Consider the following 19,553-nt stretch of genomic DNA (forward strand, 5'->3'; position numbering starts at 1 on the left):
CCATAAACTCAAATATTCACATTAACAGCTAGGTATTATTTTTCTTCTCTGAAATTAAGTGAGCGGCATCAGTGGTCATAAATGAGAGCATTCATCAAAGGCGGAGCCATGGCAGAGGATTAAGTGAATGCTGATGAAGTGTCCAGATTCCCATAACTTGGAATGGAGCTGCATTCAGCATTCCTTTATTATCCATCTGCCACATAACAAAAAGTCTCCTATATTTAATGCAGGTTTGCCCCAGGCCACGTAATAGGATTAGGAATAATTTCTACAAATTTACAAAAACAAATCACATGGGAAGGCTTAGAATTTGCTAATAATTTCTCCATAGCTGGGAGATCAAAGGGATATAAGAGTCCCTAGCCAGGCGGTAGTTTGACCCTGGCCAGGCTTTTTTAATGAAAGGGTTAATCTTCTCCGAGGTGACCATAGAGGAGCAAATAGTGTGACCAAAGGCAGATTCAGGCCTCCAAAAAACAAGGAAGAAAATAGTCTGAAAAGTACAACAGCAAGAAAACATTTACAGAATCACATGACATTTTCTGGTTTAGAAAAAATAAAACTGCAGAACCTCATTGAAAGGGGCAAGACAAAGGATGAGAACTGGCTGAGAAGCAAACCCAGGAAAGATCAAAACCCCTCACCATTGCCTTGAGGAATAAAAGAAATTAGGCTGCTTGCTTGTCGTTTTAAAGGTTTTCCCATCGTGGTCAGGTAAGGGCCGCCATCCATCTCTTAGCCCACTCGCACTATTTCTGTTGAACTTTGCTGGGCAGCCCACCTGGCAGGGGTCTGCTAGCATGCTAAGCCAAGTCACTCCTGAGGCAGTGCCATTTCAAGTGTGCCTATTTATAAAGAAACAGGCAGATTGGGATAGAAAATCACGAATTCTTACATGGACTTTCTCCAATCTTAAAGGGAAATGAAGGGGAACAAAGGCATATTAAAAATAATGAAGGCAGCTAGGACTAATGGCATTGCTCCAATGCCTTTCAAGTTCTTTATTACTAATTCAGATAAGTGGAAACCCATAGCCCAAATCTGCAATCCCGTTTTTTCTTCCAAGAGGCTGTAATGACGTAGCCAGGGCTCATGCGTATCAGGAGCCCCACCAGTCCTGTATTCTAGCAGTGGTTATGGAGTCACATTGCCAGCCTGCACGTTTTGTTCTCAAACATCCTGAATGCGATGCTGGGCTTCTCCTTTACCTATTGTGTTACTCAGCAAATGGAGAATCTATCTGGTGTATTAGACATGCTGGATACCTAAAAGAGTCTTGCTGAAAGTCCACTTAGCCTTTGATGGAGGTGAGAGGCTTCCTATTACTAAGCCTCTCCACCTGAGTGTGGATCCAGCTAGAGGGAAATCAAAGTTCCCTGTCCATTCACTTCTATCACCTGTTGGTCTGTTAAGACCAAGGCTGAAGCTGGAGGTGAAGGGCCTTCTTGGAAAACTCACTAAAAGAAATCATCTTGGGAGAAAAGGAGTCTGAGAAAAAAGAATGGTCTTGGGAGTCAAAATGATGGTCTCAAAATGAAGTAAATTTGCTTTTGCTTTTGTTTCTTGGAGATATACCTTTCTTGTGACTTCTAGCTCCTGAAAAGAAGCAGGCTTGTGATTGATGGGCTGCTTTCTGGGAAGAGTTCAGAAGAAATCAACTCCTTTGCCCCAGTATCCTCTGATCCTCTGATCCTCTCACTTCTTTCCCCAGAATTGAGGGAAAACTGATCATGAATTTTTCCAGGGCCCTATGGAGGTTGGTAGAAGATAGAGGCCAAGATAGACTTCTGAAACCTAAATGTCTCACCTGCCAGTTCCATACATGCTAGATTTCTTACTCTCAACTGTGTGGAAAAATGGTTGGTTCTTCTGGCAGAAACAGCAGACATGAGACAAAATCTATAGTCTATGTTGCTACTCAATGGCTTACTGACTTATGTATGTAGGAGGTCCTGAGGTCACTCGGTCTTGTCCCTCTCACCTTCCCCCTCTCAAATTTATCTTCTCCCTGCTGCAGTTCAGACACTGAGAATTTCCAATCTGGTCCTTACTTCACACTTTCACAACATCCAGCTGCAAGTATGGTCCAATATATTTATGCTGAACTGAATTCAGGTCCTCAGTGCATGATTTTCTTCAACGTTTTTATAATTTCACCCATTTTGTCCTTCTCTTCAAAATGTTTTCCTTCTTGTCTGCATGGTAAAAACTTCAAACCTCAAAGCAAGTTCCTCTATGGAGTGATTTCAGTCAGGAATACCACCAGACAGCATTAAAGTGAAAAGCTACGAAGTCAAATATAAGTTCATTCGTGGTCAGAGTGCCTTCTAGTTGGTAAGTGCTTGGCCTGTCTGTATTGGCTACTGTTGTAAGTGCTATATGTGTAGCAACTAAGTTTTACATGATTCTGTGATGGAAAAACATATATTATTTGTACGTGCATTGTAGGCAAGGAAACTGATGCTTAGAGAAGTTAGATACTCTACTTAAGGTTACCTCTAGTAATTGGCAGAGTCAGGCTTTGAACCCAGGCTGGCATGTTATGTTTGACTCTCAGTTCCCCTTCTTTTCTGGCTAACTCTTGTATTTAAAGTCTTTGAGATGAGAGGAACCTTGGAGGTGACTGAGTTGTGTAGCTTTTTTGTTTCAAATGATTACATTGAGGCTCTGACACAGTGAATGACTTAATCTAGGTTATACAGCAAGTGGCAGAGCTTGGATAAGAGAACCCAAGTACAAGACTTTCCAGAATTTTTTCCCTGAAAGCAGGGCTATTTCCCTGCCCCTCTACAGCTAAAAATCCCTACACCTCCCCCAAATAGAAATCCCTGCTTCTCTCTCTTAACATTAATTTCTGTCACTTCTTTTAATGTTCGTTAGACAAATCGATTTGTTCAGCAATCCTTAAAAGCCCACCACAATGCTAAATTTTGGTGAGGTGAAGATGTATAGACATAGTCTCCCTACCCAAGAAACACTTACTGTCTGCAGGGGGAAAGGTATACAGAGAGAGTTGCAAACCACCAAGAACAGTGCTATGAATGGAGGTTTGTATCTGGTGTGCTATGGCATCACAAAGGAGGAAGACATCTCTTCATGATAAAATCAGGAATCACTTCATGGAGGAACTGACATTTGACATTTGAAGTCCCTACCGTGTGAACAAGAAGAAGGAAGACATTTTGAATGGAAGGACAGAATGGGTGAAATCATAAAAATCTTGAAGAAAATGATGCATTGAGGAACTGAATCCAGTTCAGTATAAATATATTGGACCATTCTTGCAGTTGAATGCTGTGGGAACATGAAGTAGGGGCCAGATAGGAAATTCTGACTGAATTGCAGCAGTGTGAATAGCGGGGAGAAGACAAATTTGAGAGAGAGAGATGATGAGAATGACAGGACCTGGTGACACGGGAGACCAAGGAGAGAGACTCCTAGATTTCTTTCTTGGGTGGCTAGGTAGATTTACACCAAAATGAGAAATACATTGTGGCAGAGTAAATTGACAAGGTATTTCTGTTTTGAGTGTCTATTAGACACCCAGATGCAATTGTCCAACTGACTGTGGGACATATGGATCTGGAGCTCCAGGGATGCAACTGAGTGGAAAAGAAGATGTGGGTATGTTGATGGTAAGGGGAACTATGAAATAGAGATCTTTTGAAGACGAGTGCATAGAGTGATAGGAGGGGGAAGCCAAGAAGACTTCAGATCAAACAGTATACCAGAAGCCTGGAAATAAAACAGAGCTAGAAGGAGTTTACAGAGCAGCAAGAAACTAACCCAAGGAGAAAGACTGAGGTGGAACGAACAAAGGGAAGGATGTTGCTGATACAGAGTGTTGCCGGTGGTGTTGCACAGAGCTCAAGAAAATTAAGAACTGAAAAGCAGCCATTAGATATACCAATGATTGAGAATGGGGATTGGAATCAGAACAATTTTAGAAGTCTGTTTGTAGGAGCTGCAGAAGTGAGTGAATGCTTAAGAGGAAAGATAGAGAAGAAAATTAGAAAATGAAAGGAAGGCCAGAGATAAGGAAGGGCATAATGGACTTCTGTGGGCCAAGGGGAAGGAGCTGGAAAAGAGGACAAGTCAAAGACATGAAGCAAAGTCCCAGGGTTGGAAAGGGCTGGAATCAAGGGCAGCTGTGGTCAGGCTAAGTTAGTAAGAATGCAGCCTCTTTGGACATATGAGTAGCATAACATCTTTTTCTCAAACTGTCTCTCTTTGTAGCCCATATTTATCTGAAGGTATGTGGAGCTTCCTGGAAGGGACCTGGGGAAGAGTTGAATGGCAGAGTCTGGGATGAAATGGGGAAGGGAGTATTGGGAAGTCATATCACAGGGTAAGTATGTTCTGATGGTAGAAAGTAGGGATGAGAAGAGGGGCTGAACGGAAGTCATATTTTAGGGGAAAGGTGAGATAAAAGAAAAGGCTACCTGCCCATAGTGGAAGATGGAGTCTGGCAAAGGAAGCCTAACTCAGTGGCAGGTCCTCAGGGCTAAATGCAATCTTGAGAACAATGTTGCAGCTCTCATGGAATTTCTATAACCCATGGATAAAAGAGACATGCTTGCCCATTGTAATATCTGTTTCTTAAAACACCAGAATATTTTGGACCAAGCCACTTAGCCCACTGTGGAGCTATCCACATACAGGTCTAGAGAAGTTGTTTTTATTCTCCCTCCTTTTAAACTAGCACCAAAGGAACAATGGTGCTCTTTCTCCTCTGTCCTTTGATAGGCATAGAGTGTATAGGAATTTAGCTTGATGGGTGGCAATCATAGTTGGGCTGGTAGCGGGAATGACAAGGCTTGTCTGAGAGAAGATAAATCTGTCTCATAGAGATCTGAAGCCCTCTTTGGGGCTCTGATGACACTCAAAGTCACCATTGCACAGAAGCAAGGAGGAGAGGAGGGCTTTTGTTTTGCAAAGCATCATTGCTCACTTGGCAGGAGTCCACACACAGGTGATAGTAGCTGCTTTGGTGGTGGCTCTGGGAGCTTTATTGGAGGGGCTGGTGATGGAGTGCCAGCTCTCAGGGAGAGTGCCATTCAAGGGGGGACTCCAAGTTTGGTTTGCTGTGACCAATTTAAGAAAACACTGAGAGTAAGTATTTATGCTTCTCAAGCTGTGGAATAGAGTATTTAAAAGCCACACTATCCTGAATTCCAATAAAAACTCTTCCAAGTACTGAGGCAAGTTATTGAACTTAATGAATTTGAGAGTGGGACCTGAGTGAATGGAGCTTGGAGATACTGAGATTAGAATATTAATGTTAATGGTTACATTTGTGATATAGGTTAGGGGAACTCAGGCATTGCAATTTAATTAAATTGTTTTCTGTCTTACAGTTAAGCACAGTAAGCAAGTTTACTCAAAGTTAAGAAGCAAGGAGCGACAGTTAATTACATTAGAATGCTGCTGAGCTTTCAGAGCAAAATGATTCCTGATTTGTACACTCAGCCTGTAGCATATCTTGTTCAGACGCATACTCTTCCCCTGTTTCTTCTTACCCCACTTCTATTCATTCTGTCTTCAAGCAGTTTTTCATCGTTCTAAAGGAAGAGAAGAGATACATCTATTGACTGTTTTACTTATTTCAATTCTACTGACTTCAGTTATTTCACAGTGGGCCAGGTACACTGACTTATGCCTGTAATCCCAGCACTTTGGGAGATGAGGTGGGAGGACTGCCTGAGCCTGGGATTTGAGACCATGCTAAGCAGCTAGTAAGATCCTGTCTCCATGAAAAAAATCTAAAAATACACTGGGTGTGGTGGTGCCCACCTGTAGTTCCAGCAACTCAGAGGCTGAGAACTGAGATAGGAGGATTGCTTGAGCCCAGGAGGTCAAGTTTAGAGTGAACCATGATTGTGCATTCCAGTCTGGGTGACAGAGTGACATTTTGTCTCACAAATAAAAAATCGCCGAGGTTGAAGAGACAACAGTCTTGGCTGATTTACAGCTATCATTATCAAAGTGTGTCTTTTGGAATAGCTTCTCATTGGATGTTAACGTATCACATAAAATCAGGATAGTTATTTCACAGTTTAGGAAAGCCTTACTAATCATTTCATTTCCATAGTAATAGCTTCCCCAAGACTGACCATGCTAATGTGCATTTGGATCTCTCAAACTTATTTAACCCTATAAAATATGAAAATATGAAAGATATACTTTCTTTCAGAACTGTTGCAGAAATTGTGTATTATGGGTTAAGCTTTGGGAAATTGTTTCCAGGAAAATGTGGGACAGCTTGGACTTTTGGGATCTGAGATACTCAAGTGTGAAAAGCCTGTAGAATCTTCTAGAGTGAGAAAAGAAAAAGATCGAGAAATTTTTAGGAACTACCTTTTGGTGTTTTGTGCTTTCTCTCTAATATGATCCCAATTTATTCCATTTTTACCTTAATCAGAACCAGGAACCTTGGAATGTGGGAATTCCAGTAACTCTCAGGCAAGATTCTTCATGTTACTCTTTTTTGAGTGGTATGGCAATATAGTACTGTATAGTTTTTATACCAAAGACTGACTGCCTGTGTGTTTTTCTTAAATGAATGCCAGCAATTTCTAGCAATAGCAATTGCTATAGCAAATATTCCAAACAATGATCAGGGCCAGGGATAAGATATATTTTATCAAAATATCTAAAATAAATCATAATAAAGTATGGTTTGAGAGATACTTTTACATAGGACTTTTGTTTTCTGCACATTCCAAATCTTTCATGTGTTTGGAATGATTATCCTTTAGTCTAGGCATGTTGGAAATTCTCTTCCTCAGAGCACACATTCATTCACTATTCCAATTATACTAGATAACCCATGTGAACACTTACCCAATTAGTGGTTCTTAACCAGGAGTAGGTAAGCATACCCAGTTCTGCATAGCTTCATACAAATATATGACACTAGGCCCATATGCACAGACTCTGATTCAGTAAGATTTAAGAGGGGCTCCTAAGTTTGTATTTTTGCAGTTACCCCTGTGTGATTCTAATGTACACCTTGAGCTGAGAACCCTTGGGATGGATGTAATTAAAATAGCAGAAACAGACTATTTTTCATTTATGAAACAGCATGGTATCCTAGACTTCACACAGTTCTCATTGATGATAGTAAAAAATGTATGTTTTAAAGTAGAAGTGATAATCAGACATCTTTATTTGTATCTGTGTCTGATCTAAATATTCCTTTGGAGGCAAATTTGGCAAAGTGGCAAAGTGGGAGGAACAGGCAAGATGCTGACTCGTCTGCCTATGGGTTGTTATGTACAAAACTCCATTTATTGAGGCACCTTCTTTGAGTGTGGCTTATAGGTACTTTTGATTAAGGGAAATATGGTATTTCAGCGTAAGGAAAATAAGGAGCACTAGGCTCTCTGGTGAATGCTACATCAAGAGAGGTGATGATGAGAGGAAGTAATGGAGCTAAGCGTTCATATCTTGGCTTGATGCTCACATCAGCTCATTGTACTCAGATCGTTGGCATGGACACCAACGATAGTATTTTGGATTTGCAAATAACAGAGAAACTTAAGTCACCCAGTGTTTCCAGGGGCACATTGCTTAAAAAATGACAATGAGAAAATGGGATGTTTGTCAAATTAGAGTACCAAATGCTGTTATCCTTTGGTATGGGTAGGAGGAAATCCTGGTTAACAAAGTATTGCAACATTTCTGAATCTCTTAGATAAGCTTCGGAGGATACAATGATGAAATGATAGCTTATTGTGCAGAGCAGAAGATCCAGTTATCTTCATAGTAACAATTTTACCTTCTTTTGTTTTTCTGATCTGCTGGCAAGCAAAAAGCATAGGTTTTGAGAGAGAAAGTTGGAATTTCATTAACAGATGGTAGATGGATGAGATAGTGATCTATCTACAACATCTGTCACCCTCCTTATCTCTTGGGTGGACTCAGAACTGTCCTAAGATGAAATCTGCGGATAAGGTGGACCCTATATGGCTTAGAGCATGGGTTTCCTTTGAGTAGCCTTGGCTTAAAAGCTAATATCCTCAATCATCCAGCACCTTTGAGAACCTTGGAATCTTGTATTGTTTCTCTCAAGAACCAACCACCTTAATCCCCATTTGTTAATCCTTCAGGGGAAGTGTGCTTGATTTTATTATATATTGTGAATGATTATATGTATATTCAAACCACAGGGGAAATGCATGGCATTATCTGTTAACCCTGTTTTATTTAAAAAGAATCATTTGCCTAAATTTCTCTAGGTAGGACCTGACTGGAATCTCACATCAGTACTCCCACCCCCAAATACTCAACTCAAATATTACAACATAATTGAAATTAGATTAAAAAATTAAATGACATTTTGCGAACCATTTAAAAGGGTCAGCAATGTGTTTGAGCACTACGAGATTAACCTTTGCTCATTTGGGAAAATGCAGACTTCAATAGGGATTCTGTGGCTGGGGTTGCACTTGCTAAAAGTTTAAAACAGTAATTTTTTCCTAAGAAAGGTCATCTTGAGCTAAAATGTCAAATAAATTATTTAGATTACTGAATTAGAAAAGTGAGGATCTGACAGGCTGAATTTTTTATGCACATTAGCCACAGCCAGGGTCTTTCTGTGCTCTTTTTATTAGGTAAAGTGCACCCCCTTGCCTCTTATTAAAAATCTCTCCATTTAGTCCAATACACTTCCTTTGATAGATGACTGCTGCTTTTGAGCATCCAAATCCATGAGGCCGCTGAATTCATATGGCTTGTATCCATTTTGCATGCCTCCTATAATGGATTCTAGTGAAGAGACACACGGGTCATAGAGAAAGGAGCATACACATAAGCACACACATGAGCACACACACCAATAGTAAATGTTTGTATGTACGTGCACAAATACATAATGATATCTCCTCAAGCATGTACATAAACGTGTATAATGTATATATATTCTTTAAGCAAGATAATGTTTGACTTCAGTAAAATAAAAATGCTCTTTGAAGATAATATATGCTCCTTGACTTATGATGGGATTACAACCCAGAAAGCCCATGGTGTGTTGAAAACATTTGAAGTCAAAAATGCATCTACTAACCCCCAAAACTCATCTTAAAGTTGAAAAAATCTAACTCGAACCATTGTAATCCTGAAATGTGTTTTCAATAGAGAATGACTAATATCAGATTGTTGCTACTTAGGAAGTAATAACAAAAAAAGTAAATGGCTTTGTGACCATGTGACCAAAGGAATTCTACTGGATGCAAAAGTATTCTTCGAAGGAACCTCTAGGTGCCACTGCCACCTTGGCTATATGGCAATTTTCTGATTAGTGCTTCTTTTATAGATCACCTTGAGCCTTTTAAAACATTTTCCTGTTGTAGGTAGGTGATGCTGGTACTAGTCCTGTTCTGCTTTACAAATGAGAATTTGAGTTATAGAGCTGTCAAAATTGTTGATAAGGCTTAGTTACTATCACAGATTTTCACACGTGAGTCCTAATATTGGCTCCTGGCTTTTTCTCCACCAGAATATCTATGTCAAATCTGTGGTTTCTTAAACAGATATGTTCTTTTGAAACTTTAGTTAACTGTTTTGCTGTCTATAGATGGAAATGTACATGGTATTCCCCAGTGTCTTCATACCTCTATATGTAAAATAAAGACTATTCTGTATTTTTGTGAGGCTTTTAGCTTATACGTCTTGTTTCTGGCATATATATATATATATATATATATATTTTTTTTTTTTTTTTTCAATTCCTCTTTTCAGAGAACATTATTCTTTAGAATAGTTACTTTTCCAAGCTGCTTTTTTCATATCTGTCTCAAGAAGTTCTTTTTACTTAGCTAAGAATCCTAAGGCTTGCACAATCCTGGAGTAGAGTTGAGATTAGAACTCAAAATTTAGAGATTCTTGTTTTTAAGTCTGTGGTTGAATTACATTAATTTCTTTTCCTCCTCCTCCATCTGTACTTTCCATCTCACCTCCCCTATTTTTCCTTTATTTCATCCTCTTCTGTGGCTGCCTACATACCTCTTGCTTATTTGGATTATGTTTGCGCTCTGTATGTTCTGGCCTTCTTAAAGTTGGGCAGAGTTTATGACTGTTTCTGGCTACTGCAATATAGATAGAAAGGAAGTATGTCACTTCAGGATTAAAGACCTGAAAAGCCCTCATGCACCTCTCTAGCTTCTTCTTTTGTTACCAGGGCAATTGAGGAGGGGCTTTAGCTGTGACAATAGGACTAAAACTTTGAAGTTGACCATGAGGAGATGCTCTGGAAGGGCACCAATGCCTGCAGTAGATTTTCCATGAGCAACACATTAATTTTTGTTTGGTTAAACTTTTGAGGTTTTGGGATAGTTTGTTACCACAGGATAATTTCATTTATTTTGACTGAAATAGATGAAAGGTGACTCTTTATTCAGAATTGTATATTCAATAAAAATAAAGTACATTTTGTTGTTCCTGTCTTGACCTTTCATTCTAACCATTGTCCTCTTATATGGGGTCTCTGTGAGTATCCAAATTCATATAAGGTGAGCAGTTTTTTCTTCTGTCCTCAATGATTTTTTTACAGTAACATTCTTATATATTGTCTCAACTTGACATCTCCCTGAGTTTAATAAAAAAAACAGAAAGTGCTGACACATGCAAGAAAATGTTAAATCCCAATATTTCTTCCATTTATTTGAAGAAAAGATTTCCTGGTAATTGTGGGATTTACAAACGTCCAATTCTGGAGAAACAGTTCAAAAAGAAGAAAATGGAAGGATCTAATAATGTCTATTCCTTTTATACCACTGTAAAAATAAAGACATATTGCTTTATCCATGGCCCATTAGGCCACTGAAATTTGGAATGCATGACTGTGGTTTTCAATTGATCTTTAATTTGAATGCATCTGAGAAGTGGTCAAGGAATTGCTGGGCCCTAAACATAATTTTCCAAATATCTGAATTTCTGGCACTGAAGTTGCACTAACTTTATGAGCTTACAAAATTGGCTGGTGCAATACAAAGAATAGCTCAACTTTCCCAAGCTTAAATTCTTTGTAGCGGGTAGTACTCTCTCAGGGCTAATGTATTCCTAAGCAACTTACATAAGTCAGGTAAAGGCCTGTTGGGCTAAGCATGTTTTTATTTGTGACCTAGGCTTTTGTATGTTTATGTGTGTATGTATTTACATGGGTATAATCTTGATTTATATGGTATTCCCTAGAAGTTGAGGTAAGGATATATTATTTTTTAATTCGTTGTCTCATAACCAAATGACATTTGAGTATCCCTAGAATAAGAGCTTTCACTGACTCCTGAATTAAGTCTAAACCCCTTTGTCGCTGCATTTTTCCACAATACAGTATTTCTCTGTGCAAACCACTTTCATTAGACACATTCTCTGATCTACTTGACCAGCTCATTCTGATCTTAGAGCCTCTGTTTATATTGTTTAGTAACTTGGAATTATCTTTCTTCTTCCTCCACTCCTATCCATGAATTATCCATTCTTCAAGAGCCAGCTCCAAAACTAACTCTTTCTTACTAAGTTTCTTTTATAACTAAAGGCAACAAATTTCTAGCAGCTGCCCTTGGTACTGAATTATGCCTTGACTGTGTTATCCAATAAATAATAAATTTCATGCAGGAGGTCCAAAGGTTGGGGGTGGTGATGGAAAAATTGTTTACAAAAGGGTCTAGGAAATGGAGCCAAACTCTGAAAGGTGAGTGACAACCAGTCAGTCAGGAAGGAGAAGACACAAGAAAATGAGTGTATCAGTCTGTTATTGCCTTGCTGTAAATACTTGTTACAGGCTAATTTATAAAAAAAGGAGGTTAAATTGTTTCATATGTCTGTAGGCTCTATAGGAAGCATGTTACTGACATCAACTCGGCTTCCGGGGAGACCTTGGGAAGCTTACAATCAGGGAGGAAGGCAAACGGGGAGTGGGCAGGTCACATGGCTAAAGCAGGAGCAAGAGAGAGTGGAGAGGTGCCACATGCTTTTCAACAACCAGATTTCTTGTGAGAACTCACTGTTGTAAGGACAGTACAAAGTGGGTAGTATTAATCATTGATGAGAAATCTTCCCCATGATCCAATTCAACTTCCACTCAGGCCTCACCTTGAACTTTGGGGATTACAATCGAACATGAGATTTGTGTGGGGACACAGATCCAAACCATTTTTGAGTGAGAGTTGATAATGAATAAACCAAAAACCAGAAAGTTATATTTGGGTAAAATCAGGGCTAATTTCCTTATTGCTGAGCATCTGCTGGGCTGTTCCTTTTCCTTGTAGTTTAGCATCTCTCCTGGAACTAAGAGGGAGGATCTAGAGAGATTGTTGACAAAGTTCCTAACTCACTCTAACAAGGTCAGACTAAGGTTTTCTTAGGTTCTCTTTGTAATAAAAAGCTATGTTATTATTAGTTGAGAATATAATTAGGATGGGTGAAAGGCTTCCGTATGTTCTGCTGTATTGTAGGTATTATCCATTCCACAAACAGTAGGCCTCTCTGTTGCTGAGAAAATTAGTCAGAATTCTTAGTTGTGAGTAACAGAAACACACCCCAAACTAATTTGAACAAATGGGAATTTATTGGCTCATCAAACAAAGAATTCCTGTGGCTGATTTTTTAAAAGAAGGAAAGTTCTGTTGTGAACATACCAATACATTTCCACTAAATCAAAAGCACAGGATGTCTCACAACAAATCTTTTGGCTTCCCCTCTCTTATCACTGGGACAGAGCCTAGAGCTATGGTGTACAAAAATGTTGTCTTCCAGGCTGAGTACAGCAGAGAGTGTTAGGAAACAGGAGTGGTTAGGCAGAAGGTGTATAGGGAAGGTAGATTCTGGAGCAGATAGATTTCCTGGCTCAGGAAATCATGTTCAAGCTGATGAGATCTAGCAGTGTAAATGTGATAGGCTATTGTCCAAATGACTTCCCCTAGCATGCAAACCTTGCTAGATGTAAACCTGAAATCCACAGGACTCACAAGAATGAAATGTTCCCGTCCTCTTGTGTAGATTGAGGCTTCTCCATGTGTTCCGGATTTGAAATGAGGGTAGCAGATGAGAGCAGAAAACCTGTGCGTGTGTATGTGTGTGTGTATGTTAGGTATGTGTGTGAAATCCATGATTTCAATAAAATGATGTATTTTAAGTGGAGCCATAATTGGTTGGATTAAGGCACCTTGATTTGAGGAGGTACTTGTGAGAAGGAAAAAAGGTGCATCTGAGATGCTTTTGTGATGCACATTTCACACTTGTTCTCTGGTATCGATCTGGGATTGGTGGTGTGCAAGGAAGAGGTGGTTTTGTTCTGAAGTGCTCTAAAAAGGACAAGCCCACACTGGGATATAAACAGGGCTTCCTGGTTAAGGCAGACCAAAAGACCAGAAAATTTCATACAGGGAAGGGAGAATCCACAGAGCCTGAATTTCCTCCACTGCAGCCATCAGAAGAGCCTCATCATCTCCGCTTGATCACAAGGGCTTGTCTCCTCTAGCTTGTAGAGAAACCCTGTCTTCCTTTGAGAATGGGGGATGGATCTCTCTCTTTTTTAAGTTTCACAGAACATTGATATAAAAATGGACTAAAGATGGGCTCTGTATATAGATCCTAGGTTGTTATTTCTTCACTGCAGGCAAGGACTATTAGTTTAAACACCCTGATGCAAAACTCAGTCTTTACATATCCAGTTGCCTTAAGTATATCCCAAAGAAGTGTATTTTAAGCCATTTAGAGCCTGTCTGCTTAACTACACCTCAAATCTATACCTAATACAAGCCTATTTGTTCCATATTCAAAATATTCTGATTCCTTTAGAGTTCTGGCTACTCTGTGAGATGCAGGGACCTGCACTACAGAATCCTCTGGCCCTATCACCTCTCACTGGAAGGGGATAGAACAGAGCCACAGGTCTTTGTATCTGAGGGCTAACAAGTGGGTTGTACGTGGGAAAATAATCTAAGCCTCAGTCTGTTGGCATCGTCCATATCTCCTAAGGGTAAAAGACGATAGCCCAAGAACACTGCTTTGGGTCCCTCAAAAATGTAGTAATTTGATTTTACACCAGGGTACCATACTACTATTGATTCAGACCCATATGTATAAAAGGCAGAGTATAAAAGAATATATGATTATAAAACCAAGATCCAGGAACTATGTCCCACTCCTCACCTGCCTCTGCAAGATGTTGTGAAGACTGTTCTTGAGGTGCTGTGGCATTGTTTAGACATTGGAGGAGCTAAAAGACTGAATATAATCAATGGGTTCAAGTATTACTTATGCATTTAGTCTTACAATGGGTTCAAGCATTGTTTAGACTTGCATTCATTGCCCTTCTACAAGAGTGTATGTTATGCTCCCTGGAAGCACAGCTTCATTAAGGCCTGGCCCCTTGAAGCTGCAGCAGCAGGTTGATTCTTTGGAGTGCCAGGCATTCATCAAGCACTTCATTACACTTAGGGCATGTTCAGAAGACTGGAAATACTTCTTATCTTGACTCACTAGGAACTGAGAAGATTGTGAAATTGGCCAAATAAATTAGAAACTGAGGCAGCACATGCTGGTTTTCTAAAAATTGTTTAGGTGCAGTTACCAGGGGTGTGATCAGATGCGGCACTGTATCTTGTTCAAGGGTGAGTCGTGTGTACTTATAGCAGTCAACCTCACCAAGGTGTTCCCCAGGTGTCTCGAGAGGGATCTGTTTTCACTATGAAGAGGTCATCTCTCATTAATGAATGAAAAGTTCTTGTCTCATTCCAGAGAACTGGAACATTCAGCACACTCACATGCTTTTACACTCGGCTAATTTCATGTGCCTCAAGGATGATGGGTTAATGGAATAAAATATAGTTCCCAACTGTGAGATTGAGTTGTAATCAGAATAAAGAAGGAAAAGGCAGGGTTTAGAAGAAATGGGGTCCATTTGGGCTCTCTGCTGAAGTATCTGTCCAAAGGAATGCCCAGAAGAGGAGAGAGTAGAATAAGAATCCAAAAATAAAGATAAAGATTAGAAGTAGGTTAGTGTAAACAAGCTGGAAGACCTGGGCAGCAGAAGGCTTGGAGAATGATCAATAGTAATAGAGAACCTAATAAGAGGGTGAAGCCGCATACGTCTAGAGATAAATATATACACATTCACAGGTTTCCGGAACATTTTACATATGGCCAGCACTAATGGTGGGCCAGGGCCAGGTAATTAAAGGGACATAGCTGAAAGAAACAAAATATATTTTACTGTCTCTGAAATCTCATTAGACTTATAGTTAGCTATGTAATTGAGCACTTATTTCATATCTAAGCTCTTTCAAATTGGTTTTCTACCCTCACAACATATGCTACAATCCACTAAGAACATAGTGGGTTGTGTAGGAATGTTTCTTGATTGATTGATGAATAGAATCCCTTATTTAGAGAGATTTCCATGTAATTGAACTACTGTCTATTCATTTTATGTTTGCAAATATTTTTCCAAGTGAGTATTCAATCTGTTTCTCATATATTTCCAAGTTATGTCTCTCATGCATGTTTTGTTGCCTGCTTCATAATACAAATAAATTTCTCACTTGCCTCTTCTGCCTAGAGTGGGACAGTAGGTGATATTTTTGGTACCGAGTTACCCATCAGTACATTTGTCTGGACGTGGAGATGGAGAGTGAAATATGAAGACTACTGCTGGAGGGAAGCTATTTAATTTCGGGTTGTGGCCACAGCCAGACTTGACATGGGGCAACACTAGGAAAGGTGCATGGGATGAATAATTTCTTTGTCATATTGTATTTTTGAAAGACTTGTAAATTTCATTTTAGCCATTAACAACATGCAGCCATTACTCAAACTATTTATCAGTTGCCAAAAAAAAAAAAAAAAAAAAATTTATCCTGGTAGCTCAAACCTTGATTCTGTGGGAGGGCCTGAGGGAGAGATGGGAAAAAAATTGACCCATAATTGTGAAAGGGTTTGTTTTGTTTGTTCTTTCCTTCCCTCAGCCTAGGTACACATCCACATTTCTAGTGTCAGGACCTTCCTGATCCAGTCCTTAGAAAGGCCCTAAAACACTCTCCTTATTTTTGTGTTAAAAGCTGTCATGTGTTCAGTTAAAGCATAGTTTTGCATATATAGGTTTTGATGGGGGGAAACAGCTGCATGATGGCAGCTCATCTTTATGATTTCTGGCAAGTTGTTTCTTTTTAAGGACTGATTAACTGCGAGGCCTCATCTGACTGTTCCAAAACCTTTGATGACTAGTAGAGGCAGGAAAACAGCTATTCCCAAACTCCAGAAACTGGTTTCCCATGACTCCTAGAGCAGGGCAGAAATTCAGCTTGGGGGAAGATGTTCTCTTGGTTCTGCAAGAGTTAGTTTTGAAGAATTCTCTTATTTTAGCCACAAAGCTCTCATTCATACAATTGATATTGACTGTTGTTGACTTGTTGAAAAAAATTGAAAGGATAATACTTCTGAATGGGATATTGGCTTCTGTTAAAAAATTTGAAGGGTGGTCTCATGGTTCTTGCAATAGATTCTTTTTTTTTAATGAAGAAATGTGGGATTTCTTTTGGTGGGTGTGGTGACAGGAGTTTGTGGGTTCTGGGACTCAGAGGAAGAAAAATATGAGAGAGGACTCTGTGTTAGAAAGCAGATCCCTAAAACAGGGTAGAAGTCCAGAAGACCAGGGAGAAGACTAATCAGGAGGATTTCTCTGTGACAGAATTGCAGATCAGCTAAAGGGAAAATGAACTAATTTGAGAAAAATATTCTTGAGACCATGGACTACCCTGCAGTCTACTGTTTTGTTGAATGATCCTTCTTTGCCTATCAGAAAGCAACTGATAAACTTTGGGTTTTACATCAGTCAGGATTCTCCAGAGAAACAGACCCCATCCATGCACCCTCCACACACATTTGAAGGAAATTGGCTCATGTGATTGCAGAGGCTGGCAAGTTTGAGTCTGTAGGATGGGCCGGTAGGCTAGACACTCAGTAGGAGTGGATGTTGCAGTCTTTAGGCAGAAGTTCTCCAGGAAACCTCAGTTTTGCTTTTAAGGTCTTCCAAGAGATTAGATGAGGCCCATTCACATTACCAAGAGTAATCTCCTTTTCTTAAAATGTGACTATTAACCACACCTACAACATTCATAGTATTCCCTAGATTAGTGTTTAATTAAATTACTGGGTACAAGACCCTCAACAAGTTAATACATAAAATTAACTACCACAGGAATTAATATCCATGTTCAGATAGTTTATAGTGGTGATAATTTTACAGCCCTCAGTTCTGTTTCTGTCTTACCTTCGTCTTTACAGTCCATGTCTTTCCATCTACTCTCCTCTTGGAGGTCCTACTCATATATTTTAAGAACTCTTGTTGAATAATGTTTTTTTCTTTTGCATTTAGTATTCTTACTGCTGTTGGGAATATTACCCAAAATTCACTAGCATATTAGGTCTTTTTTTTCAGAAAACAGTCTACAATAACTCTTAGCCCTGATGGTTTCCTAAATTCAAACTGATAGCTTAGTCCAAGTCCATTATTTATTCATTCATTTAATCCTTCATTATCAACAATGACTTTTAGTACTGATGGTATATAAATATACTGTAAGTCCCAATGCATATATAAGGACAAATAAGACATCTTTACATTCATTTTATTCCCTGCATTACTATTTAGCTGACCACAGTACATTTACTACTATTCTGCTCACTTTCAAAGCCTTTTAAATCTTCTTACACTTTATCCCCATTGACTGGGTTTTCTATAACCTAAAAGATATCAGTATTGTCTGCAAGTATGAGGATTTTATTAGATACTCCCTTGTTCAGATCACTTATAACATGCCTTGGCTTTGATCCTCAGGAATTTTCAGTGCTTAAACTTACCCATCCAAAGAAGAACTTTTTAATTCCCACTCTTTGTAATTTATGTTCTCTTCCTTCTTAGAACTGAATGTTCCTTCAAGCCCATTGTGACTATTTTAAGTTAAATTTTTACTGAAGTATAACATACAGAAAAATAATCATGTGTTGAATTTTCACCAAGTGAACAGACCCATGTGACTACTACCCAGTTCCAGAATTAGTTATCAGCACTCCCCCAAATCCTCCTTATCCCCCAACTTCACTGCACACTCCTGGAAGTAAACAGAAGATTTCTGATATCATAATTAGTTGCTTTTGCTTGTTTTTAAGTGCATATAAATAAAGTTATACAGAATGTTCATTTTTAGTCTTTTTTTTCTCATAATACTGTTTCTGAGAGACAGTGTTGTTATGGCCATGTAGAGCAGAGAAGCAGCAGTTGGTTTATCCTCAGTGCTGTATAATATTATACCGTGTATCCATACACAATTTATTTGTCCATTATGCTGTTAATGAACATTTGAGCTGTTTGTCTTTTGGCCCTTTAGTGCTACTATACATATTTGGACATGCTTTTTGTTTTCTGATGTGGATGTGGATATGGATGTGTTTCTGTCAGATATATACCTGGTAGTGGAATTGTTAAATCATAGGGTATATCAGATATTGACAAAAAATTTTCCAAAGAGATACACCAATTTATAACCATTCTGGTTGTTTCATATTCTTATCAACATTTAGTACAATCAGCTTCCAGATTTTAGCCTTTTGTTATTGGGATTTGAGTCTCCTTTTCCTAACTAGTAATGGTGTTGAATATTTTTAGTAGACTTACTGGCTATTTTGCTACCATTTTTGAAATGTCTTTTTTCTTTCTTTGTTTTATTTATTTATTTATTTTTTTGAGATGGAGTCTCACTCTTTTGTCCAGGCTAGAGTGCATTTGTACAATCTCAGCTTGCTGCAACCTCCGCCTCCTGGGTTCAAATGATTCTTCTGCCTCAGCCTCCTGAGTAGGTGGGATACTATGCACATGACAGCAGGTCCAGCTAAATTTTGTATTTTTAGTAAAAGTAGGGCTTCACCATGTTGGCCAGGCTGGTATCAAACTCTTGAGCTTGTGATCCACCTGATTGGTGGATCCCAGCCTCCCAAATCCCAGCCTCCCAAAGTGCTGGGATCACAGGTGTGAGCCACCATGCCCGGCCTTAAAATGCCTTTTTAAGTCTTTTGCATTTTTTTTTCTGATGGCTTTATTTTTAATAATCGATTTGTTGGAGTTATTTAAGTATTATTGATACAAGTTAGGTATCAGATATATATTGCAAATACTTTTTATACTCTGTGACTTGCCTCTTCAAAATGGTATCGTTTGATAAACATAAATTCTTAATTTTAATGTAGTTCATTATATCAACTTTCTCTTTTATGATTAGCATTTTGTTTACTGCTTTTACAAATATTTTTCTTCTACAAGATATTCTATGTTTTCTTCTAAAGATTTATTGTTTTTACTTTTATATTTAAATCTACTGTTGACCTGGAATTGATTTTTTTAATATATCTATAGTATGAATCTGGGACCAATATTTTTTTTTCCATAAAGACAACCAGTTGACCTAACAATACTTGAAAGGCTATTATTTCTCCACTGCCTTTAGTATAACATTTGTTAAATCAAATAACCACATACATGTGAATCTGTTTTT

This window comes from Callithrix jacchus, chromosome 8, assembly GCF_049354715.1.
Source record: "Callithrix jacchus isolate 240 chromosome 8, calJac240_pri, whole genome shotgun sequence".
In the NCBI taxonomy this organism is placed as follows: Eukaryota; Metazoa; Chordata; class Mammalia; order Primates; family Cebidae; genus Callithrix; species Callithrix jacchus.